A 26,089-nucleotide genomic window follows, 5' to 3' on the forward strand; every position below is an offset into this window, starting at 1 on the left:
ACTTTTAGATATTGTCATTACTAGACTGGATGACATAGTGAAAAATTAAGTTTGTAACAATCTGTGATTAGCAAGGATAGGATAGAAGGCTTGCATGCCCCGAAGTCTGTGGGAAATCTGGCACTGAAATTAGAGACACTAATAATTCAACACTGATTTTCCCTTCAGAAATGTTATCTACAGGTTACCTTGGCCAACATTTCTCTGTGTGTCTCCTATACATATTTAAATCACTATAGCCACTGTTTTCCATGAAGGGATCGTGTCTGAGCAAGACACTTGCTCACGTACTCATTGAAATGTCACCGACATTAAACTGTCTTCCAGCTTTTGTTCCCAGAATTTTATATTTTTTAATTTTTTTATATCTTATCCCAAATTTCTTCTTATAATGACTTTTGATTTAATACCTTCAGCAGTCCACACATTAGAAGGGAGCATGTGTCACTGGTATGAAGAAAAAAATTCTCAAGAAAGGACAATTCTTTGAAGCAATACCAACAACCTGATCTAGTTTCTCTAGCTAGGCTGCTTTTCATGTGATGACATGACTGTGGGTCAAATTTGAATTCAGTGGTCCTAGAGTAAATCTGAAAAGAGGGAGGAGTGTTTGGTCTATGCCCTGAGTGCTGATACAAGTCCCCAGAGTCAATGGAGTTGAAGGAACAGAACTAAATATCCCCCTCTGGTTTAGTGACATTACCTTGGATTTATGTCAGTAGAGCTGAGAGCAGACACTCAACGAAATATTGCCAAGAGGAAAGATCATGGTGAGCTGCTAATATTTGTTGCTGGAAACAATCCAGAAATTATAAATAAGCCATATTTTTACAAAGTTTTGAAACCATCCTGTAGGCACACTATGTGGGTCAAGGTACTAGGAAATAATGAAAGTCACATGGGTCCTAGGCCCTTCTAATCCTGTCTGATCCAATGATCCCCCAATTTTGGTCATTTCACTTGAGTTTCTTAATCAGTTTCAGGCCAGCAATAAAGTCAGGTATAAGAATGCTTTAAAATCCAGCTAGGCTCCAGCTTAAATAAAAAATAAATATAAATAGATTCACTTTTTCTGCTTTTTGCAAATGATTGTCAGAATTTCACACAGAGACTCAACTGTTAACAACTCAGTCTGGGAAGGTGCTGAATGCAGGAGGTGAAAGCCATCAGCTGCCAAGGTACAGTAACACGATGGCTCTGAGTGAAAAGCTGTACCACAGTCTGTTCTGAGAGACACTTAAACACAGTTCTGTCACAAACTGGTTTTACTAAGGAAACAGCTTGTGGGCTGAGAAATCAACACAGAAAGGAAGTCAGGTTTCTTGCTCTCAGATCACACACAGTCTTATGCAATTTTATTAGCAACGTGCCTTTTTTAGCAGCTTGGAATTTAAGACTAATCCATCCCCAAAACTGTTTCCTGGTTTCCTTTCATTCTCAAGAGTAGAACTTCCCTCTAGTGCAGACAATCAGAAAATATTATGAACCTTCACAGGAACTTGGAAATAGCTGATGATGCTCCCATATGATGGCTCAGATGCTCACTCTCAGTCTAAACAAATTATCTTCTGGGGGAAAAAAGGTATGTAAGAGTGGATGTATATGTATATGAGTGCTTATGCATATGAATTTTCTTTCTGCCTCTCCAGAGCAAGAGGAACATCTATTTTTTTTTGACATATTAAGATCCAGTAGACTATGAGCAAATTCTGTAACTATTTGGTTGAATTAATGTAACAAGATTCAGAGGAATTATCCAGCTTTTTTCAGGTTATGGATGGATATATGTTTTTAATTTCATGACTATTTATGTTTTTGCCAGTAACAGCGGATGAGTATTATTTCAGACTGACCATGAGGGTGGTTTGAGGAATCCATACAGCTGATTGTTTCTCAGTCACAAACCCACAGTTCATAACCCAAGGAAAACACTGCAGTAACACTATACATTCTGTATGCTCACCTCTTTGAGAAGCCAGCAAAATTTTGATGCCTGATCTGATAAAAAATACCAAAGTAAAGGCCTTACATTCCTATTCCAGAAGCTAGTTCAAGTTAATTGCTAACAAATATTCCCCTTGAAGTCTGTGGTTATGAATTTGTCAGATGAAGCCTCAGACATTGACCCCTTTGTCAAGGTGAACTTAATCAACCTAGATAATTTTTTGTTTATCTGATGGAATGCAGGAATGGAGCTCTAATGACAATCTTCTCTAATTCCAACTGCTGTGTAAATATCATAAAAACATACATTAAAAACATGGCCTGGTTCCAAGCATGAAAATATTACCCTTTGTGATTAATCAAATGAAGAGAGGGGAATTATTATAGTGCCAATGCTAAGAAAAAAAATAAATTAAAATAAATCAACCAGCAACAGGAGATTATACTAGTGTTTATTTTCAGTAGTGCCTATACTGTTTTAGCTGGGTTAACATGCTCTGGAAGCCTTTAGGATCTTGCAGACTGGTCTCTATCTATGACTTGGATCATTATGTCTTTCATCCCATGTCTTAGAAATATTCCCTTGACATAAGATTTCCCTCTTAGAACACAGCCTTGTCAAAGAAGGGATGGTAAAATAGAATACAGTCCAAATAAGAAAATAAATTCAACAGCAGATAACAATTAAGATATTTGCTTCTTATCTTAGTATTTCTTTTGCTTTGACTCATTCCCTCATCTTTTTTTGCCATCTTTTTCCCAAGCAAAGTTTCTGAGAGTGCACATTGTAGATGACATGAAATCCCCTGGTGGAAATTACCTTATCTATCTTTTGATCTGCACACTGTAAGTTTGTGTCTGAGATAGTTATCCTATTGTAGTCAAATCCAACAGAGACAATAGAGTTGAGAGTGTGATTGATTTGATCAAAAGCTTCTGCCTTCTCTAGGATAGGGCTGCTACACCTTAAAGTTTTCTGATTTTACAGACCTTTCCTCTATTGATTATGAGGAAAGCTCATGGTCAGAAGTTTAGATATAGAAGTCCACACTCCAGTGAGATGTATCTCCTCCCTCCTGACTTTAATGGAATGTCAATTAATCAATTAATATACACATATACTGGGGTTCCTGGTCTTCCATTTCTCTTTTTAAGACAATAAACAAGAACTTGGAATTCTCTGGTAACATAATTGCTCTGTATCCATAGGTGTACCACAGTGAATCACTACCCTTGCATCATCATTCAGACAACAAACAACACTGGGCATGACTTAAAATGTTCCTGTATATCTGTTGTGAATGTGAAAAGAATCACTTATATGAGTTTTTTGTGTCTCTCTTTTTCAGTCTATCTGAGGAGACAGATTGCTTCAGTTCACCTTTAGCCCGATACAGATGCCCACCTAGATAAACAAGAATCTTCTGTTCACTTGTCTTCTCTTGATAATGTCTGCAGGTAGCTTAAAGCTTCCCCGGGTTGCTTTTTATCTCTTTTTTTGGATTGTTTTTAGAGACATTCCAAGGTCTTGCTGGACAGCTCCTTTTCCAAAGGGTAGCAGTAGCAGAGGCAACAGGAAACCAAAGAACATCCTGCTTGGTCTGATGAGCCTTTTGTTAAAAGGACAGCTGGGTTTTTAGTGTAGTCTACCATGATTTGAAGGCTAGGGAAGTACACTATGTCAACCATCTGCTGGTTAGTGCTACCTCTTCCCTCCACTTTCTGTATTCTTTTGCCTTCATGGGTTTAACCTAGTTACTTTGGGAGAAGATTGTCAGCACTTTTACCAGACTGAGAGTAGTATTTGTTTCTTGAGTCTGAATTCAGTTATTATTTACATGAAGTCCTACTCATTTGTGAATGCCTATGAGATAACTTGAACCTCAGCACTGAGGTTTGACTTTACATATGTAAATAACAATATTTTACTGGCTGGAATGGGAAGAGCTGTGTAGATAATGCTTCCTCTGTTATGGTTGAAAGATTGTCAGACTAGATGTCAGATAATATTTGAAGAATGGGACATAATGTAGACAAGTGTTCTCAGCCATGCTATAGTTGTGTCACATTTTTTCAATTTGAAACATGACCAGAGCTTGGAAATGCAATTGAGGCTTGGGAAAGCCAAAATCACCTCCTTCTGAGAACTACAAGAGGACATTTTGGGAAAAGATGGTTCTGTTCCACTCTGAAGTGGGTCCTGGATATTCAATAGGACAATGTCAAAACAATTCCAAAATGAATAGCTTTATTATGTGAATTAGTGAACTAGTTATATATCTTTTTAATAATACATAAAGCAGGGACAAAACTGTGCCGCTGACATGAGTATACCATCCACAATAGGCCAGATCTGGTGGAAAGATCTGGAGGCCAAATCAGAATGTGTCTCTGGTTTTCATTTTTATGCTCCCCCTCTGTGAGTGCTGCTGCTGTTGACTTTCCCAGCTGAGCTGTTCCCCCTCATCTCACAGGGAGATCGTGTCTGGACACACTGATGGACAGCACCAATGGCTCTAACAGCCGTGGCCACTCAAATAGGCTCTGAGGTATCATGGTTCAATAGAAGAACTGCATCCAGCAAGGACTGCATGTCTATATGTGTGGGAGATACTAAGTATATAAGGTGTGGAAAAAAAAGATTAGCCAGGTAGATCTGCTGATGTAAGTGTGGTGTGACTAAAGAGGAATGTACCTTCTGTGTCTTTAGGAAAGCCTATCAGTGCAATACAAAAGCCATATTGACTAATAAATTGTGATCCTGGTTAATGGTTATTGAAATGGTTAATATTTTGTTACCTCCCTTATCTACAAGATTTTTCCAAAGTGATTTGATAGTATCTTTTTTGCCTTGCATAAGGGGAAGGGAAGCTTTGCATAAATCATCCCTTGAGAAAGTTAATAGACTGCTGGTAAGAATGCTAAACAAATTAATTTTAAAAATTAGTTTATATTTTATGCCTTCTGTGAGAAGATGTTGACTGTATATACATTTTAACTTATGTGGCTACTTAAAACACTGCCTAGAAAACAAAAAATAATTTTTAAAAAATGACCAGCTGATCATTAGTATTTGATTTCTTATTTTTAGCAATGTTTCAGCTGAATGCATCTATTCCAATCAGTCACTAAGAGCTTCACTGTGGTAACAAAAGTATTTTTAGTCTTTAGTAAAACTAAGTTTTACAGACAATTAAATAGCAGAAAAATAAGGGGAAATAATATCAAATATAATTCTGAACTGAAATCCACAAAAACTTTTAGAATGCAGCACTCCTGATGCTTTTTGATGTGAAATATCTAGCAACCTTATTTTTAAGTGCTGCTCAGGTGGCTGAGCTAGTAAAAAGTTAACCAGACTCATACATTGTTTCTGTCTGCATTTGTGTGGTTTTGGAAGACAGAGACATGTCTCACTATAGAAATCTAAAGATAAATGGCAGAGACAGCCATAAGAAATCTAAATCTCTCCACCTTTCCCAAGTTTTTCTTTACAGCAACATTTTAGCTCTTAGCAATGCCTAATGATGGATACATTTCATCCAGAAAATTTAATTGCCTACTCCTGTTGCTGCTGCTATGGTTACAGACAATGACATAACTTCTTGTTCTGGTAGAGACAAAGATAAGGGTTGTTATGATGGGTCAAAGCAAAAAGCTGCAAAGTTAGAAAGACTTCTCGGAATGCCAGGCTCTGTGGTGGTTGAGTAGCACCAAGGAAAAGCCTGTATTTTTTCTCTAGGAACTGAAGAAATAGTAAGGTTTTATTTTTCCCTTCTCTGACAGTTTTAAAATTGCATGCATCTGTCATGTTAAAACATGTCACATGTATATGTATTTCTAATTATTACTCCAGAAAAAAACCCGCAACAATATTAGGAGGCACAGGTGAAATCAGGTTTAGAGGATGATTAGATCCAATCCCACCCAAAGACTTTGAGCAGACTAAACCCCAAAGATCTGAGGTTTTCTCAAAGCTGTGCTTGTTGAATCCATCTCCTTCCTGTGCTCATTGCAGCTCATTGACTCTCTGGGAATGCCTCTGTCACCCCAAAAAAAGCCTGTGCTTTCAGTGACGTCAGATGATTGTACCTATATGCAATTTTGGCATTGTCTTGTCACTTATGTTTTAGTAGTTTGTTTGGGGTTTTCCAGGAAGTTCTCTTGCAAATCTCCATCACAGTAATGTTCCTGTCTAACCCTTTCTTTTGATAGGTGATGCAGGAGAAAAATACAGGGAAATTGTAGTTTTTTTGAGGTCTACTGCTTTTGTAATATCTCCTGTAATTCTCAGGGTTTTTCTGTCCCTTGCAGAGCCTGACAGTAGGAAGGATAGAGCCTGGGTCTAGTGTTCCTCAAACCTTCATTTCCAGCTGCTCTCTAGTAATTTTGCCAAGCCCCAGGGAGCAAAAAGCCCTGGGCCAGAATTTTCTCTGATTTACACTGGCACACATTTGAAGATCAAGCCAACAGAGTCAACACAGTTTCACAACAGTGTTGATATGAGATCAGAGTTTGATGAGATGCTTTTGGTTGTCTTTCAAGGAATTCAGAGGTATTCAAATACATTTCAGCCTGGTCACATGCTTAATATTTCTGTATATTCATGTTAACTGTGAGGATTTTCTCAAGCTGTTCTCTGACACTGGCCACCCCTGCTCAGGTGTTTCACTATATAGGCTGCATTAGTGCCAAAACATGAGCTTTTAATGAGATAATGGAAATCTGTAGAATTAGTAGTTAAATTCAACACTGCTAAGTGCATCTGCTATTATTTCAATATTTTCACAATATTTTGTGATGCTTTTCCATTCAAATTATGAGGAATGTTTTAGCTGGTTCCTGGAGTTGACTGGAGTTCTCTTTTCATGGCATACTGCTGAGGGCATGTGTTTTATGGGGTGCTTCATAAGAGCAGGAATGAATATGCAGAGTTTTCTGGGACAACTTTGAGGACAGCACAGGGAAGAAAAACTACACTTGTTCAATGCCATTCCAGCAGAGTCCCTTCTGCAAACTGTCTGGACCCACAGGCACACCCAGGCTTTGTTCTGAAGGGAACTCATTTCTTCACAGCAAAATAAATTCCAAGAATAAATAAAAGTTACGAATTTTATGAAACAGGCAGGGATAGTCAGAGAACCAAGACACACAACTGATGCTGGGGTTATCTCAAACCATGAGCATAACTGGATTAGGTTTCACCTATTCTGTTAGACAGTGTGTTGTACTGAGAAAGGATCTGGACAACTTGCAAAGGGTTAGAGTCAACAATAGGAGCCTGCATGGGGTCACATAGCTGGCTTCACTCCCCATTTGGTTCCATGGACCAGCATTTGGTTAAAACTAAGACTTCTTTTCTCCATTGTCCTGCATGGTGCTGGCAATGAATAGGCTCCTGGGGTTGTGGCTTAAGGGGATTATTAGGCAAAAGAAAAACATGCCTCATACAAAACTCCAGCATTAAAATTTATGAAAGTTTCAAAGGCTGATGGAGAGAAGGTGTTGAGCTTTAATTATGGGCTTTCTCAATGTACAAGGCAGAAGAAGCAAACCAAATTCAGGTGGAAATTTCAGCTTCCTCAAAACAAGCATAGCAGGGTCAGACCAATGCTGGTTTTAATTGCTTGAAGCAGAAAGAAAAGAAGACAACAAGGAAGGACGCCTATATTAGAGCACATTATGTCCTGTTCCTGGCTTTTCTCAAATCCACATGTTCCTGTGGCTATGGTAAAAATGGTGTTTGAGTTGCTGGTATGATTTAACTGCATACACAGCTTTACCAGCATTGCCAAACATGCTCATATTTACATAGACTGTTCCCACCCATCACAGAGTCAATTCTTTGCATGATCTTGTGGCATCAGAAACAGAAGGATCTGGGTTTTCATGACATTATTCGCTTCTCTGTGGGAGCATATGATTGTAAAGTTTGAAAATAAGCTTGCCTGGGGACAAAATTTTTTCTATTAAGATTTTCTATGAGACTCCACAACCTTCAGTGTTACTGAGACTTTGTTGACTCATACAGAGAAGTAAGCATGAGATTATTTGCTTTCTCCAATTTCAATCATTCCTCTCTTTGTCAGACCACTGCTCTGCTAGGTCATGGATGACAACATGTGTTTCCACATCTTTTGGGAGAAAGAAGGGGAAGAGCTCTGAATGCAGATTGCTGCATATGCAATCTTATATATGCAGGTCATGACCCTGGCCAAGTAAAAATTGAAATGTAAGGAAGTTCTGATAGATTACTCTTTATTTCTTCCTCTCTTTTCCAGTAAAAAAACATTCTATCTACAATGTTGATTGAATCTCTAAAATGGGCTGATTCCTTCCTGTCTTTATAATTACTTTCCTATTTAATGTGTATGTACTTAGTATTTCTTTTAATGTTTATAGACACTTGTCATTGTAAGAGTAATAGAAATCTGCAATAGATGTTAAGATCCTATTAGCACTTTGCTTGAGTAACAGAGTTGAGACACAAACATAATTTCTGGAAGTATTTACTCAGTTATCCACTTTTGGGGTGCAGTTGTTTATTTCATAACAGTAGCCTGAAAAGAGACCACAGGTAAACCCTCAGCTTTGACCAAGTTTCAATTGGAAACTTCAGCTTTTTAAGAGAAACTCAATGGAAGTGAACTGCTTCACCTTCAAATCAAGATAATATTAATTTATTGGAAGAGAAACTATTTGATACTGTTATATATTTTGTATCTTTTCTAGCCTCTGTGTTGGACCACAAGATTTTACCCTTTCAGCATTTGTGTGTTTAGTGGAGGCTATTTACTAAAATATTTATTTCTAACTCAGAATCATTAATAACCCTTCCTCAGCTTTTGGATATGTAGCTGTGGTGGGTTGACCCAGGCTGGACACCAAGTGCCCACCAAAGCTGGATGGGGAAGAGAAAATACAAAAGAAAGCTCATGAGTCAAACAGGAAAAGCATTATTTATTAGTTACTGCCATGGGCAAAAGGGACACAAATTTATTACCAATCGAATCAGAGCAGGATAATGAAAAATTAAATCTTAAAACCCCTTCCTCCCATCCCTCCCATCTCCCTGGGCTCAAGTTCACCCCCCATTTTTTCAACCTCCTCCCTCTAGAGGTGCAGGGGGATGGGTTATGGGAGCTGTGACCAGTTCATCACAGGTGTTCCCTCACTCCTTCCTCCTTGGGGTAGGGTTCCTCACACCTGCTCCATGGGATCCTTCCCAGGTGGGGCAATCCATCAAAAACTTCTCCAGTGTGGGTCTCCTTCCCATGGGCAGTTATTCATGAGCTGCTCCAGCCAGGGTCTCCCACAGGGTTACAGGTCCTGCCAGAAAACCTGCTCCAGTGTGGGCCCCTCTTTCCATGGGGCCACAGGTCCTGCAAGGAGCCTGCTCCAGTGTGGGCCCCTCTTTCCATGGGGCCACAGGTCCTGCAAGGAGCCTGCTCCAGTGTGGGCCCCTCTTTCCATGGGGCCACAGGTCCTGCAAGGAGCCTGCTCCAGTGTGGGCCCCTCTTTCCATGGGGCCACAGGTCCTGCAAGGAGCCTGCTCCAGCGTGGGCTTCCCATGGGGTCAGAGTCTCCTCTGGGCCCCCACCTGCTCAGCACTGGCTCTGTGAAATCTAGGGAAGCTTCTTCCAGATCCTCATAAAGCCTCCCCTGCAGCCACTCTCTACCACAACCGTGCCAGACAAACTCCATGGCAAAGCTCCTGGTTTAGCAGAAGAGATTTATTCAGGAACCATATGAATTTCTTAATATAATCTCAACTTCCCCATGCAGCTATCCAGGAAACTGGTGGGGAACAGGCATCACATACTCTATTAGTAGATTTTGTAAATCTATAAGGAAAAAATATTCAAAGAAAATGATTAAAATTTCAAAGAAAAATATTTTAAAAAAAATTTAAAATTAACTTTAAAATTAAGTCCTGCATGCCATATGTATGCTTATGAATACTTCAAAGTAATAGCACAGGAGCTGTGATTTGTTTTGTGCTCAATGTGACCAATTTTGTGCCAACAAGTGATTGTGCTTGTAACTGCCCATTTGGAGTGTGCAATAACATGTTTGCACTTCTGCATGTGTGTTTGGGAGAATACAAATCAGGACCTCACAGTTCACAACAGAGCAAATGCAGCAAGTCACAGAGGAGACTGGCTTTGCATGCAGATTCCTTGAATCAGTTGAGTGCTGGTTTCTGGACAAAAGCACCTTGTTTCTTTGATTAATTCTTTATAAATTATTTTAAAACTTGCTTATTAGCTGTAATTTGCCTTTTGGAAGCTTGGTAAACAGGTGTTTTTAGTCCTTAAGACCTTTAAGACCTACAGAGGAGCAAGTTTTCTTTTTATTTACATTTTTAAGTGCTCAGTTGTCACAGCCAGCCATTATGCAGAACTGATTCCAGTGACTAATTTGACTTGACATTTTGATGCCTGTTTCTTTCAGAGTTCCATGTTATTTGGCTGAACTTGACCTGTGCCGTGACATTCAGTAACACAAACCTCCATTTTTTAGCTACTAAGAATTATATTCAACCTGTCTATTTTCTTATATGTATCTACCCATAGCTTTCCTGCCTTTTTCTTTATGTCAGCAAGGTCAAACTCATTCCTCTTCTAATTATACACAGTACCTATTCAAATTTTTGCTATTTGAACATGTCAGCTGTTGAAGTAATTACATTAGTGTGAATGTCAAAGAAAACTATAAGAAAAGGAGGGAATACAAATAATTTAAAGCTTTAAGAGCAGAAGAAACTTATTCTTACTGTCACTAAATATACTAAGTCCACTCAGACAATATAGTTTCAGCTGCTAAACAGTCTGGGGTCCCAGATTGAATTTAGGTTTTAAAGGCTCATATTCTTCACTATTTTTTCTTATTAATGTTTAGATGAAAGCCATAAGCTTTTAGCCAAATTTATTACTTTCAGGGGAGGATCTGGATGTCTGAAGAAGAAGAAATATTCGGCCTTGCTAACTGAAGTTATTGTCTTTAAGATTGCTTAGAACCACCCAGAAAAGAAACAGTGTGCTCACTTGTATGAAGTGGACAGTTTCCAGACCCTGCTGATGAAGACAAAGTGAAATCCAGTAAATTTTCCATTTGTATTGTACCTCATCCTTCTGGAAAAATGTATTGAGAAATTTATTATGATTTGCAGTTCAGGTTAAAATCTCTACACACTCTGCTTTTTGAGTAAAGACCCTGTGTTCTATACTTTATGGTACAGGTCTGTACTGGTAGAAATCCTCTCATTTAGCAGTGGAAAAAACTTAGACATCCTGATTCTCTTATATGTATGTGGTTTAGCATCCTTTTCTTCTGATGTGTGTAGTTCCATCCTCTTCCTTAGAAAGGCACAAGGAGGGAAGGCTTGTGCACACAGACTGTTTTTAGTGGTGTTTCAACTGATATCTTTTCGCATATCGTCTGACGTGGGTTTACTTTGGGTAGAGACAGTCAATGTAGTATTTGGCACTTAAAAGATTACACAATTAATCTTGCAGATCTTACTCTACAAGGAGCCCTAAACCAACTTTCCTAACTTCTGTCTGCTACTGTCCTACACAAGTACCCCTGTTGTTGTCTAATTTCTGCAGGGAGACCTGGAAGCCAACTGAGCTTCCTCACCTGATTTGGATCCCCTCAGGAGCAGAGGAAAAAATCTGTATTTTTCTGGTTGGTTTTGCCCAAATCAGAGTTAAGTGTGTATTTAATCAATTTTGACAGTGGTGTAATCTGCAGTTGTCATTATATGTGGGGGCCACAGTGAGAGAACACCACTGTTAAACACTGTGTTTTAGAGCTTTGATTTTTGCAGTCAGTTACAGTTCACAGAAACTGAGTAACAATGAAGTAACAATGAACAATGAAACATCTTTCCTACAGGTCAGTGAAACAAAAAATATGTGTTTCAGCAGTCTGATGATGAGAAGCTCCCTTCTCCAGTTGAAATAGAATGGACTGGATGACTGAATTCTCCTAATTCTGTAATATTACATTGGAATCTCTTCTCCATAATGAAGTGAAGATAAGGTATTTATCAATAATTACATTGCACTTCAGGGGTTTTTGAAACTGGCTTATTTACTCCTGTTCAAGTTTCAAAGCTGTCTGTGTACCAGACTGAAATTTTTCAGTTATGCATTTATTTGTCGAGGAATAGCAATCAGGTACAAGGTTTGAAAAATGGTTTTGAAGTCATCACTTTCAATTGACAAAAAAAAAAAGCTAAATAAAACAAAATGTTTCTCACTTTTAAGACAAAACTTATTTTTATTGTAAAACTCTTCATTATAAAATTTACCTATTTTAATAAAAAAAACCCAAAACCCTTATAGGCTGTATATTTCAGGTTTAAAAATATCTTTCTCTCTTTTAACATAAAATTATTTAGGAATAGGTTTGTTTTGTCTGGGCAAAAACCACCCCAAAATAATCTTTTTTTCAATTCCTTCTAAACCTTTTCTTCAAAACATTTTTTTTCAGTGCTTTCTCAAGTTTCTCCAGCTTCTCATGAAACAAACTTTTACATTTCATTTTTAGGTTAGTAAGTTTGATTTGAAAATAGTATTAACTTCTGTGAAAATTTTCCTTTAATTATGAAACTAGATGAAACAAAGTGATGCAGCCTGAGGTTTTATTCACACAAACTGGAATGAGAAGGAGAAAAACAGAGGTGAACTGAACTGGAGGAAAAGTCACTTTGGACACATGCATAAAACTCACGTTGAATTAAAAGAAACAAGGCCCTGAAAAAGATTTAAGACAAATCTTGTCAAACTGGACTGATCTCTATAATAAACACACTCCGTCTTGTGATCTAAAAACTCGTTTCATATTTGGGGAAGTTGGGATTGATATCTTGCAAACAGGTTCCAATGTCATACTTGGGTAATTTTTTGATTTGGTGCAGTTTGGAGGACTGTGAACTAGACAGGTCTGTTGAGCCCAGCATAAACAGCTTCAGAGCTATCAAATCTGGAAATTCCCTTTCAACAGAAACCATCCAAAGTTCAGGAACATCACTATTACATTGAAATTGGGTCAGTTCATCATAAGAGAGATCTAAGAGAGATTATATCATTTCCTGACATTAAAAACACACATTTGAGTGATTTTATGATAGCAGAGTTGGTCAGTTTCAGTGTTTTAGTATTTTGGCATGCCCATAGCATGAGGATATATCATCAACACCGTAATAAAGAACCAGGCTTGATGAAATTTGACCTTCTAGAAACTGATTGAGAAGCAAAGCATTCACATCTAAGTACTTGCCTTTTTATCTAGCAAGGGGATTTTAGAGTCTGGATTGTTTGTTCATACCAGGAAAAGAATACTTCTTCTTCATTAAAAAAAAAAAAAGAAAAAAAATTAGGTTTGCAAGTGAAGGTTTAAGTTTTGTGTTTTAAAGTTGTGTCTGCATAGAAGATAAATTGAAATTCTTCAAATCTAAAAAAATTTCCAAACACAGAGTTACAGATGTAAGATTTAAAAAAGTCCGTAACATCTGAATGTTGAATCATTCTGATTTGATTTGGATATGTGTCTGCAGTTTTTTACTGTATTATTACTTATTTCTAAATTGATGCCTTTAGGTAAAAGTCTTGTAATACTCAAAATAAAGCAAAATAATAGTTACCATATTAGAATGCAGCAATTTTTGCCTGCAATTTTAAAAGAAGGTGGTTGGGTGCATGATGTACAGCCTGCCTTCAATTTTCAATTGGTTTATTGAAAATTTATTAGTTCTCAAATGTATTAAGTTCACAATGTGAATTCAAATCAATTAGGAAAACTAGTCCAAATAGATTCAATTACATAAATGAAAAGATATGTTTATGCTTTTGCTTGTTTTTGTTTATATGATGTGTCTCAATCAAAACTCTTCACATCTGCAGGCATGTAGTTATAAAATTCCATATTCTAAATATCTATGTCTATTAATGTTTGTGCAAAACAACATGTACCCTTTCTTATATAAATAATCCATAATTCTACCATAAATTTTTAGTATACAAATTTTTTTCCTAAACAATTGATCCAAATGGGATTAAAAATATTAACCTTAATTTATTTCCTTATGCTTGACATATTTCTCTATATAATCAGACTGTTTTTCTTTAAATTAATGTTGTCTCCATACTGTTTTTCTCTATTTGAAGGTATTAATGAATAAATTTAAACTCTGAATCACAGGTGTTTAAGTTGGTTGAGGGAATAAATGTATAATTACATTCATAAATGCATATCAAAGCAGTCAAAGGCTTAGCTATATATTATGCCTTGATGTGTGTGCAAAATTTCCATTACTGTTATTGGGAGATAATGTGGGTGTTGTGAGGGCAGAATATATTCCAGGCAGTATCCTGTGACGTGTTTTTTTCCTACTGGTCCCATTTTCCCTTCTTTGTATGCTGTTTGCTACAGTAACATAGCATTTGAATTAGAATTTTAGGAACTTTGATGAAAGCAATAGCAGCATTTATACATTTATCACAGCAGAAAGATTTTGCAAGTTTCACATTTGTACTGAAAGACACAGACCAAAATATGTTTAGTCAGATGTTGACACCTAAATTGCAAATATCCATGTTTAAGCAGATGAAGCCCTCCTGAATTTCTGTTTTATGGTTAGGACCACATACAATAATAACAATAAAAATAAAGACAGGGTTGCTAATAGTGGTGGTGGTAGGCCAGGGACATCAGCACCATGATGGTGGTGCAGGAAGATGTTCCTGTGGCAGAGAAAAGCAGCTGTCTTGTAGGCAGGCTGCAAACCTGGCAGTTGAAAGCAAAAAATAGATCATGTTGGAAATGTTTTTTCAGGATGTTAAACACTTATGAAAAGTTAAATAAAAGTTCTTATATGTTGCTAAGCTATTGACAATTTTTGTTACTGCTCTAAAAATACCTATTTTTTCTGTCTGCATCCCAAATGACACTTCTCTGGGTTTTTACCCTAGCTAGTGCCAGGAGTCATAGAAGCATTTGCAGGTTCAGAACCTTTATCTGTATAAGAACCAAAGCCAAGATAATTCCTTATTTTTGTTAATATATAGTGCTTTCCGTACTTTTAATGTCATTTGGCTGTGTCTTCAGTTCTCTTGAGAGAAAAGGAGTGAGAATTCATGAAATTGAGAAAGATGCTCCCCTCACAATGCAGAAGTCAGTGCAGAACATCCCACAGCCCAATTTCAAGATGTGAGTTGTGTTCCAGTTCCTGCTGGGATGTGTGTATAGCACATGTGACTAATGAAGGGCTAAGTAGTTCTGCTTAGCCAAGGTAAAAGGTATTATTATTCTTCCTCTGAAATGGGTCAGAGGAAAATTACTTAGAAGAAACATCCAAATGAAACAAAGCAAAACAAAACACACACACACACAAAAATTAAAAAATCCAATTACCTCGAAGCCAGTAAGAACTTCTCTCTTCTCTAATACTAGATGTGTGTCATGGTGGGTACACTCACTGTTCCCTTAATGTGTGTCAGTTTTTAGTAGCAGCCAAGAGGATGTACAGTTGGAGAGGGTGGATCTAGGTGCCAGGCAGCCACCATCTGCAGACTGTAAAGTTTTGAGTAACCTAAATGCAAATTTTATCTCTTGACTTCTAATCAGCTTCAGATGGCACACACATCTATTTAATTGTTTTTCAAGGTGAAAAATTTTCCTAGTAATTGATGATTAATAATCTCTAACTGGAAAAGGAAGAAAGTCTAAGTGGAGTTTAACACACCCTTTAACACCAAAAGGATCTCTGGTATTTAAATATTGAGGCACTTGATCTGGGTTTGCATAAATGCAAAAAACAAATAGATGAACTAAAGTCACATTTGTTCTAATGATGCTTAAAGCTGTGGTTAAAGACAAGCTGTTATGAGGTCGTACTGAGTAGTTTTATTTGTTAAAAGCACAATCCAAGTATTATTTACCTTATTTAGGACTGAGCTCTATAGATCTATTAGAATAATAGAATCATAAACAAATAATTAAAAAATTAACAAGTAATTAACAAATAACAAACAAATAAAAAACAAATAATTAGAAGTACAGAGAAAAAAACATTAAGTAATGGTAGAAATATTTCAGCATTTTTTCACATGCTGTAACGAAGTTCAATGTGTGGAACAGTGGGAGAGATCCTGGTACAGTAGTATGATATAATTTACTTGGAAAATCTGTCAAGGGAAGGTGGCATTCTTATAGAAAAGTGCAGATTTGGAGGAATCAATTAGAGTTTTAAACCAGAAGAAAAAATGCCCATACAATTTCTTGTATCTATGTCCTGCTTTGGCCACTTTGTTGTGCTCCTGGGGAATTAAGTATATTTTGCTTATAATAGATACAACTTCTGGGGGTTTTTTAGCCTGTGTTTCCTTATGAGGTATTTATCTACTAACTGTGGCATCAGTCTCTAGGGCAACATATGCAAACGAGTTACAGTAGTCTCTTGTCTACAGTACTGTCATATTTCATTTTGAAAACCATATGAAAATATTTCCTACAGGAAAACAGTCCTTGCATTTCCTTATTTGTGAATTGCATGCCAGAGTGCTCCCATTAGATATCAAGCGAAGAACATGTCCAAGAGATAATGTATTTATTTATACCCAATATCTCAGCATTGTTCAGCTTGAAGTACCACAAATTCTTAGTATGTTCTCGGCTGGAGACAGATGTTATGCACAGTTTATTGTGTAGACTTGGACCAGATCACCTTCAACATACTGAAAGGATTATTCAAGGCTTTTATTTACGCAAATAACAATTTTTGGGTTGCTGTGTCCACTCTCCAAAGCATAGAGAAATAAATAATTTCAGTAGAGGATGTGAAGCCTTTTATTGGAGTGTGGTGTATAATATCTGGAAAAATATTGTTTTCATGAAAATAAAGGATTTCAAAGTCTTCAAGTCTGCACCAACCAACACTGATTCCATCAAGGCAATATTTTCTTCCTCTCCTTTAGAAAGGCTGTTTCTTGCAGGGGCCCAGCCCTGCCCTAGGACAATTTTCTCAGCAAGAGCTAATTTCCATGGATTTATTTGCAAAGTAGGTGATGATCCAACCCCCACACCTTCTTTGAGTTGGTTCCTCTCAATGACTTAGTGTCATTGTGTCATAGTTTAAATGGTGCTTATTTATCAGAATCAAAGCCCCTGATAAACCATCCCATGGTCCTGAAGAAGGAAAATAATTACTAAAGCACTATTATGCCTTCAGCAAAGTCTCCAGTAAAGTATGATACAATAGTTAGAAGAAACTTTATTAAAACCATGAAAATGACTAAAATACGTTCAGTATTTACAGGTGTGGATTTTCTTGGCTAAGCTATGGGGAAGAAGAACATCAAAATAAGTAAAGTCAACAGTGTTGGTGTTGGGGGAAATTGCTACCATACAAAAACAAAAAATCTCCACTGCTATACAATATGTGAGATTCTGTTGGATGCTTTTAGCCAAACAATGGCAAAATATGCTTATTCTCTCTTTTAAATCTGGCCAAAGTTGGAGTCACTTTGCAAGATAAGATTTTCAATATAAGCATGTGTACAAGACTGAAGAAAATTGTTTTGCCAAGCTTTGGAGTTCAGCAGCACATGGGAAAGGAAGAGCCTGAAACCATTCAAAATAAACTTAAGAGAGACTTATTTAAGAGTATAACTTGTCCATTGCATACCTTGAAACATGTTTGTTTTGAAGCAAGTTATTTAAAATTTTACATTAAAACCTTTGTTTTATGATATGCACTTATCTGCACTGCATTTCTCACTTGCTGTTTTCTAAGTTTTGAGTGCATGGCTCTGAAATGTCAGGGTTCTTTCAAAAGGGTGTCTGTGCATGAAGGAGAAAGAGGTTAATTTCCTAGGTTTTTAATAAAGGAAAAAGGAGATAAAACCCCATAAATTCCATCAGGTAGCAACTGAGTGGCATGCAGAGGTACCCTTTACATCCACAGCGACCTTTACATCCACTGCAGAGACCTGTTGTCTCTTGACTTAGTTTTGTGACTCCTGGGTGATGCTCTCATACTTTCTGCTGAGCAGCACTAGCAGATACCAAAATGCACATTTTCCCAGTGGAGTTGCACAAAATGTTTGCTGGGGGCTTTAGGAACTGTGAAGCTTCAGGTACATCTGTTCCATTTTCTCTAAGTGCTGCCTGTCCTACTATACAATGCCACACCTGACTTCCAAACTCTTCCTGGGATGAATTTTCCCCAGTACACACTGGCTGTATTCTCCTTCAGAGAACCTGGGCTTAGCAATCAGCAGGGGAAACACTGAGTTCACACAAAGAGTGAGAAAGAAAGAGACACTTCCTGGCCTTGAGAGCTGGCAGCAGGCAGGAAAGCACAACCAGTGCGGAAGGAATTTCTAAGCATGCAGCTGCCAACTGCCTCAGCTCTTGTCTGAGCATGGACAAACTCAGGGGCCTTTGAAAGGCTACAACTAAGAGACAGAAATGGCATGAAAAGTATCCGTAATCCAGATTTCACTTTCCACCTGTTACATTTTGAGTCTCTACTACGCAAAATAACATATTCAGTATTACTCAAAAAAACCAGTTTGTTTTATTTTTGTCTGAAATAGGCGTTCACTGTTACCCAAGTGTCTTTTTGAGAAATAGGTGAGGTATGTTGAGTGACAGTGTCTTTAAAAATTCAGTCTAAGACAGATAAAAAGTCCAGAAAATTTTATCCTGAGTGGTTACAGTTTGACAGAATTTTAAGCTACTGAAAACAAAAATTTATTAGGAGTGTTGGGAAACTTCAAATTTAGGTGGTGTTGCCACCTCTATTAGCAATATAAGTTAAAATTCAACAGCTAGCTACAGAAAATGAGACTCATGTATTAGTGTTGGTCTATTAATATGCATATGGAGAAAGAGAGAAAATAAAATGCTTCTTTCCCTATTTTTTTAATGAGACAGAATCATATGTTAGAAAGAAAAACAGGCATACTTAAGAAATTAAATTGAACAGAAATAGGAACAACTCTGGGTTTATACATTCCCTTGACAAATCTTTCAAGCTTTTATGACTGTATAATCCAGTTTCTGTCACAGTTTTCTGCCATGGCATCTTTCAGATGATTGGTTTTGTGCATAGTTATTAGTCTGATGCTGCTAATCTCTCATTTCTGAAGGAATAAACTCAAGTGCTTCTAGCTGAATGCTTATACTTTCTTTTAAAAGGATGTAATTCAGGTGGCTTAATGGGAAAGTGGATGATCCAGATTTAAAGATAATGTTTGATCTTTTGTACATGCCAGGTGATCTAGAAGCAGGGCAGTATATGGGTAGTATTTTCCGGTTGTATCTGGAAGATAACTAATAATATTCAACTGCAGTTAATTAGGAAAAACAATTGCTGGAATTTCCTGCACCTGTATTGGTAGAGTTCAAAGTAATGCATCTCCACCAACCCAATTTCCCCATCTGTGGAGAGGATGTCTTGTCCCCACAGGGGACAGGTTTGTATCACAGAAAGATTAAGCCCCCACCCTGGAGCTGCTTATTTTTTCCTCTTAATGTATAGAGGGAATGATCTAGATTATTTGTGTACACCAGGCACACAAGATGTCTACACCCAATGGAGATGAGACTCACTTGGGTTGTAATAATTGTCCCCCTTCCTGCAGGGATGAAACTTACATGAATGTTCTGATGTCTTCTCAGTGATCTCATCAACTATTAGCAGCTCAGGTTCATTTTATCCTGACTTAAGACCAAATTCTGTGCAACTGCAAAAATAATAGACTTGGTCTCCAACTATGCAGAATACAGGTGAACCCTGGCTCTGAGTCCTCTCCTTAGCATTTTGTGCTTTTTATCACAAGACATTCCTGACTTACCCACTAACATTAGCACAGCTCTACAAAATTGTCAAATCTTACTTGTAGACTTTCTCTGAGGCTTCAGCTAGAAAAATAAAGTTATATGAAGAAGACATGTGAATAAAGTGTGTCTTTTAGCATAAAATGCTCTTTTTGAGTGTGTTCTTAACAGTCATCTGAAGCAACCAAAACACAGTAAATGCGTAAGTATTCCTACTCATTCTGGTCTATGACCTTTCTTTTTGCTTGTTTCCAGACATTGGAAACTAATTCTACACATTAATTCCTGTCAACAGTAAAGATTCATAGGTATTTTTGCTTTCACCACACAAGAAACTCTAGAGCTTCAAACTCCTTATGTAACCTGTTCTGGTTTTGGATATCAAACGACCAAACATCTGTTCCTCTGTTGATACCAGTCCTATATCCCAGGAATCACGTTTTGGTTTTTTTTTTTTTTCATTGTCACTTATAGATTTTCTCCCAGTATTGAATAGCAGAGGAACTTCTACCACAAGGAAGTCATGACCCCTAAACCGCTGGGTTTAGCTGTAGTTTGAAGGATTATGGCACTGTTAGACAGAAAGTGACACTATCTCTTAGAGTCTTGGTGATTCAGCTTCCAAATTTCCTGCAGTCTATGCTCCATCTTTCATTCTCCAGAGCACAAGAGACCTGTGACTGCCTTCCTTATGTCTCAATTAAGCAAACTCTGAGTCCAGAGACTGATGAACAGATGTTGTCTCTTCTCACCTCTCACCATGTGACCTCTGAAACTCACCCTGAGAAATATCTCTTTGTTCCTCAGGAGAAGGGCATTTTCCCTGCTTGTCCTGGGCTGTTCAAAATATGCCAGGAAGGAGGGAAGGGTTTGTTCTCCCTTTTTCCTTTGGAGTTATGCAAAGACCAGAAGCACTTCTGGTCATAGTTTCCCAATAATCCTTCCCACCTTTCTTTCCCCTAGAGATCTCTTTGTCCACTACTTGTCTTGTCATATGTAAAATGAGAAAGAAGGGCTGTCTGTGCCTGATTCATTCTTTGAAGTATCTGCCACAGCAGTGTAATAAATAACCATAAACTTCGTGTCCTTAAGATGAGAAATCAATCCACAGAGGCAACTTTTAGATATTTCTAGAATAAGAATCCAAGGAGGAGGAAGATTAAGTGGAGAAGTGAAGAACTTGGCTGTCACCTTGCCTCATGTTTGTTAATTGAACACAACTGTAAGAAGAGCTGCATTCAGCTTCAGGGTTCTTTCTGTGTGGAAAGCCAAGGTGAATTCCCTGATTCACTACAAAAGCTCTCTTCTTTCAGTTGGATTATTGATTTCCTTGACATATTTTAAGCATCTCTTTCTAGCTTCTGCTTTTTTCCTTTCCAGACTCTGCCTGCCCTCATCTGGTCGTTCCATACCTCCATAGGCAAAGAATTGATATGCTAAAATACCTGAAAATATTATAAGAAGAAAGAAAGAAGGTGTGAATAAAATGAAACTGATTAAGGTAGATACACTCAATATGCCTGCCTTTATCTTAGTATAAGTAATGTGAGAAGTTTCTACCAAATTTAGGATCCAGACAGTCTTTTTTCTCATACCTTATTCAGGCACCTCAAAACTCTCACAACGAATGACCGTGTTTGTGTGGGCAAAGTGTTTATTTCAGGAAAGAACAGTGAAGTGACCCACACTTCTTAGGGTACAGTAAAGTATCTACTAAAGTACATATCAGCCTGTCTTTTTAGACAACCTTTTTAAATTTTAAGATGCATGTGAAAATTTAGGATTCAGAAGTTTGTAGAAAATAAAAATCAAACAGTATTGTTAGCATGAAATCATGAGAGAGACTTGTTCTTTAATTGTGATGTTTTCTCCTGCTCCCCAAAGGTACAGATAATTTCAAAAATTCTGCTGGCAGTACACAAGGAAAATATCTTTTCAAATTTGTCAATACATTTCTTAATTTTTTGTTCCTGCTCTTCCTGACCATGCAATGTAGCTGGGCAGGGACAGAGCAAGAGAGAAAGAATGAAGATATCCACAACAATGGGGCAATGCAGGAAAGCTCCTGTCTGACTTGTGATGACAAATGATGTTTCAAAGTAATCAGTGCCTGAAATGGACTGATACATACAAGAAAAGACAATATATCTTAGTGATTTCTGTTAGTCTTTCTTAAATTTTAAAAACATTTATTTGACTTATTATTTGCATGCTATTCTAAAATATTCACAAGGATCAGTGATGTTCATGGAGTTTGTACTGAACAGTATGGAAATCTTTCGTGACAGATCTGATCTGACTTACTGTGTCCTCCTCATGAGTGCAATGTTTGCCATTCCCCAGAGATACCCCCTTTTACGGGGAAAAATGTAAAAGCAGCACTTTGGAAACATTATGCAGGAAGACTTTGCAATGCAGTTAAGTATGGTGCCACGTGGCTGAAAACACAGCTCCCCTGATGCCACTGGAAACCTATCATGGAACTGTAGAGTGGTTGGTGTTGGAAACACAAAAGATCAGCGAGTTCCAGCCATGAGCAGGGGCACCTTCCACTAGACCAGTTTTCTCAGAACTCCATCCAACCTGGCCATAAACTCTTCCAGTCATGGTGCATCCACCAATTCTGTGGGCAGCCTGTTCCAGTGCCTTGCCACTCTCACAGTAAAGAATTTCTTCCTAACAGCTCATCCAACTTTACCCTCCATGCTATTACAATTTAAAACTCTCACCCTTAGTTCTATTCCCACACTCCCTGATAAAAATTCCCTTCCCACCTTTCCTGTAGGCCTCCTTCTAGTACTGCATGGCCACTATAAGGTCTCTGGGACCTTCACTTCTCTTGTCTGAATGGCTCCATTTTCCTCAGCTTTTGCTCAAAGCAGAGAGCTCCAGCCCTCTCATCAGCTTTGTGGTCCTCCTCTGGACCCTCTCAAGCAGGTTCATGATTTCCTTGAGATGGCACAGGACCCCAAAATGGGGGGTCTGACTTGGATACTCAACTGGGAAACTGTGTGAAGAAATTAAATAAAATCCTAAGTCTTCAGTAGCTGTAATACATTTCATCCCTAGCTGGCAGACACCTCAATATAAGGTATTTTCTCCAACTGAGTCTTTCTCTGAAGGGTAGGTTTAATAAAATTAAATCATATTGCAGCAAAAGTTCCAGCTTTTCCAGTATCTGAAGTTAATAACTTCTTAAAACATCCTTTAGAAAGTTTCCAGACCAAAATAATTTGTCTTAAACTCTTCAACATATTACTCAAACACTTTCTCTCATTTAAAGTACTGTGAACTTCCTAACGAAGGCAATTTCTTTGCTTTTCAATTTCACATTTATAATTTCACAGTGATGTGGTCATAAATTAAACATCTACAAGTATTTCCAATGTCTCCTGATTAAACTTTGTTATTTTTAGCTCCATATAAAGCTGCTTAAGCCCTCTTCTAGATGCCATAAAAACTACAATGAATTCCAGTCTCTAACTAGATAGTTTTTGAGGCATATTCTGTTGGTGATGAGCATGAGTAAATTTCCCATTAGTTTGTATGAATCACTAATTTATACTGTAACATCTTTATTTCACATCAATTAATTGTGATTAATGGTTTAAGATATTCATGTGGCAAAAGGTTTTGAGAAAGGTGAGTAATCAAACTGGTTTGAAAAGCAGCTGTTTCTTCACAGTTGACAGGAAGTTCTACTTTTTGTGTGAAAGAGATTACAAACATTTCTGGAGTCATACAGGAAGGAAAAAATCCCCAGTATTTTTAACTCATGTCTATTGAACTGAGTGCTATATAAGTGAGATTCTACAGCCTGTCTTCTCAATTCATTCACTAAAATAATTAAAAATGAAAAAATAAATAGGCATTGAGGGAGAAGGGAAAAATACAGAAGAAATTAGAAATGGTGGGTTTTCCTGCGGCAGTTAGTTATCAAAGGTCCCCACTGCTGAAATAAATGGCTACTTTGCAATCATATCTTCTCTCTGACAGCAAATAAGTGAGAAGAAATTACAGTGTGCAGCTGCTCAAACAGGGAAAGATTGTATAGGTGAAAACATACCTAAAACTTGCTTATAAAGGTACCTGAGACTTATTCCCTGTGTGCTCATGCCTGGTACTGAAGACACTGAGAGGAATTGTTTCATGAGACCATGAGAACTGGGCTACTGAATCATGGAATCATGGAATGGTTTGGGTTGGAAGGGACCTTAAAAATCATCATGTTCCAACCCCGTGTCATGGGCAGGGAAACTTTCCACTAGGAAATCAGGAAATGTTTCTTACTGCAATGGACATGGGCATTCACATCAGTTTAGAGGGAGTTTTCAAAAGCTAATGCTTTCATTAGCTCATGTTTAACAGTCATTCTTTACTTACCACTCTAAGTATTCCCCTCTATGAGACTAGAAACTGCTCTAAGAATGAAACTGGCCCCTTTTGATGTCTCAAGTGCCCAGCTAGAGCAGACAGGGAACATCTGGATCATCTGCTTTGCTAGTTGTGTGTACTCCACTTACACCCCATTTTCCTTCTACCTAAAATTCACCCTGTCTTTTCATTTGATCCTCCTATTTCTTTCCTCCCTGAAGGCTCAGATTTACATCCAGTGAAGCCAGTATGAATGTTATATGAGAAAGTTTAAGCCTTTAGACTGTGATTTAACAGGGTACTTAAGCACATGCCTGGCTTAGCACACAAGAACCTTCTCATTGAAAGCGGCAGAAAGATTGCTACTGGCCTAATTGGGAGCAAGAGTGATCTATGAACCATTAAGCAGCTGCTGAATTTCACTGCAGCAGTGGCTATATTTCAATGATAGGCTGGGTGTGAACTCTGTGAACAGTTTATGATGGGATGCTTGGGATCCCTAAGAATGAAAGCACCTCTATGCCAACTGCACCCAGCCATGGAATTTACCCGTCTAGACAATGTATCTGTGGGTCCACAGCCACCAAGAAGCTTGTAAAAAGTAAAAAGGTATTTTGCAGAACAAATTGAAAACTGTATCTGCCCAAACTTGAGAGTAATCAGTGAAAAATATTTCTCAAGACTTTCCAGAAGAAATGGAAATTATTTTATATGTCTCTCTATCACATGCCAGAATAGGATTTTAAAGCACTTCCTGTTACCCACAAATCCAGGCCTGCATGCACACATAGGATATTACACATACATCTCTAGTCTAGCAGGGCAAGACCAGGAATAATATTTCTGAGTTTGCTCTGATCTCTGTCTTCTGATATTCCAGAAAGGAAACAATCACCAGCAGTTAACAATAAATACTTGGAACAAATACAAATTATTTGTTTTATAAATGCTAGAATATTAGCAAAGACTGATGAATTTATCCTCAGGTACTGTCCTATCTTGTTACTCCAATATAATATTTGATACTCCTGTAGGAGGTATTTGATATGTGAGTGTAATACAGATATATTGTGCAGTCTGTTGGGAAATGGCTATGACTTATGTGAGAGACAGTAAATGTGATGATAAATAGAGAAATATAATGCTTGTTTTTGTAAGATGGTGTGGTGTAGGTTGGTGATCCTCTCACTGCCTTCTATACTTAGCTCAATTTATGGCCCATTTAAAGCTGTGAGATCCATACCCCTCCATTCCCTTGGTCTTCTACTCACCATGAAGCATCATAATCCATGGGATGCCAGGGAAAATATCTTTGCCCTAGCTCATAGTTCAGTGGAGAACTCTGTTGTGATTGCACTGCGTTTTACCTACAGGAAACTGTGAGCCAGTGCCAGTGGAGCATCCTGGTCCTCTTCCAGCTCAGGCTGTTCCAAGAGACAGGCTGAGACTCCTGTCCTACCTCCCAAGCACAGGCAATGTCAGTCTTACACCAGCTGAATGTATCCCATGCTCACAGAACTCAGCAGGAGGATGGCTTTTGGCATCCATTTAAAATGGCTTTGGTGTAAATGCACTATGTGCTAGTGGTCATTTAAATCCCACTCTGTGCCTTCCCCTACACTGGTTAAGTGATTCTGAAATGATGTTGTAGTGTTATTACTGCTGCCTACTCATAAATCCCTAAAAAGTTGTAGCCTAAACAAGTCATTTGACAGCCTCTGCCTTAGTCATTGAAGACTGTTCATGCAATGCACACAAAAATGGTGTTAAAACTCTGAGAAAGATAGGCTGCCATGGGTTTAGAGTATCACACAACAGTGTGTCCATAAATAGGCTATTTTCTTAGAAATATAGCACTCTGTGGTTTTTTATCTAAGATCTGTTCACCATGTCTGGAAAGCAGAGCTGATTCTTTTAA

At 37.8% G+C, this 26,089-nt stretch overlaps 1 long non-coding RNA gene across 1 annotated transcript in view; it reads left to right on the forward strand.

The window, feature by feature from the left end:
• The first annotated feature begins 1,356 nt into the window (after positions 1–1,356).
• LOC117243985 overlaps positions 1,357–26,089 on the forward strand; it is a 50,473-nt gene continuing 25,740 nt past the window's right edge. The window contains exons 1-2 of the long non-coding RNA XR_004496256.1: positions 1,357–1,582; positions 11,845–11,991. This is a non-coding gene — a long non-coding RNA (uncharacterized LOC117243985). The remainder of the gene's footprint in view (positions 1,583–11,844; positions 11,992–26,089) is intronic.

Source organism: Parus major, chromosome 2, assembly GCF_001522545.3.
Source record: "Parus major isolate Abel chromosome 2, Parus_major1.1, whole genome shotgun sequence".
Classification (NCBI taxonomy): domain Eukaryota; kingdom Metazoa; phylum Chordata; class Aves; order Passeriformes; family Paridae; genus Parus; species Parus major.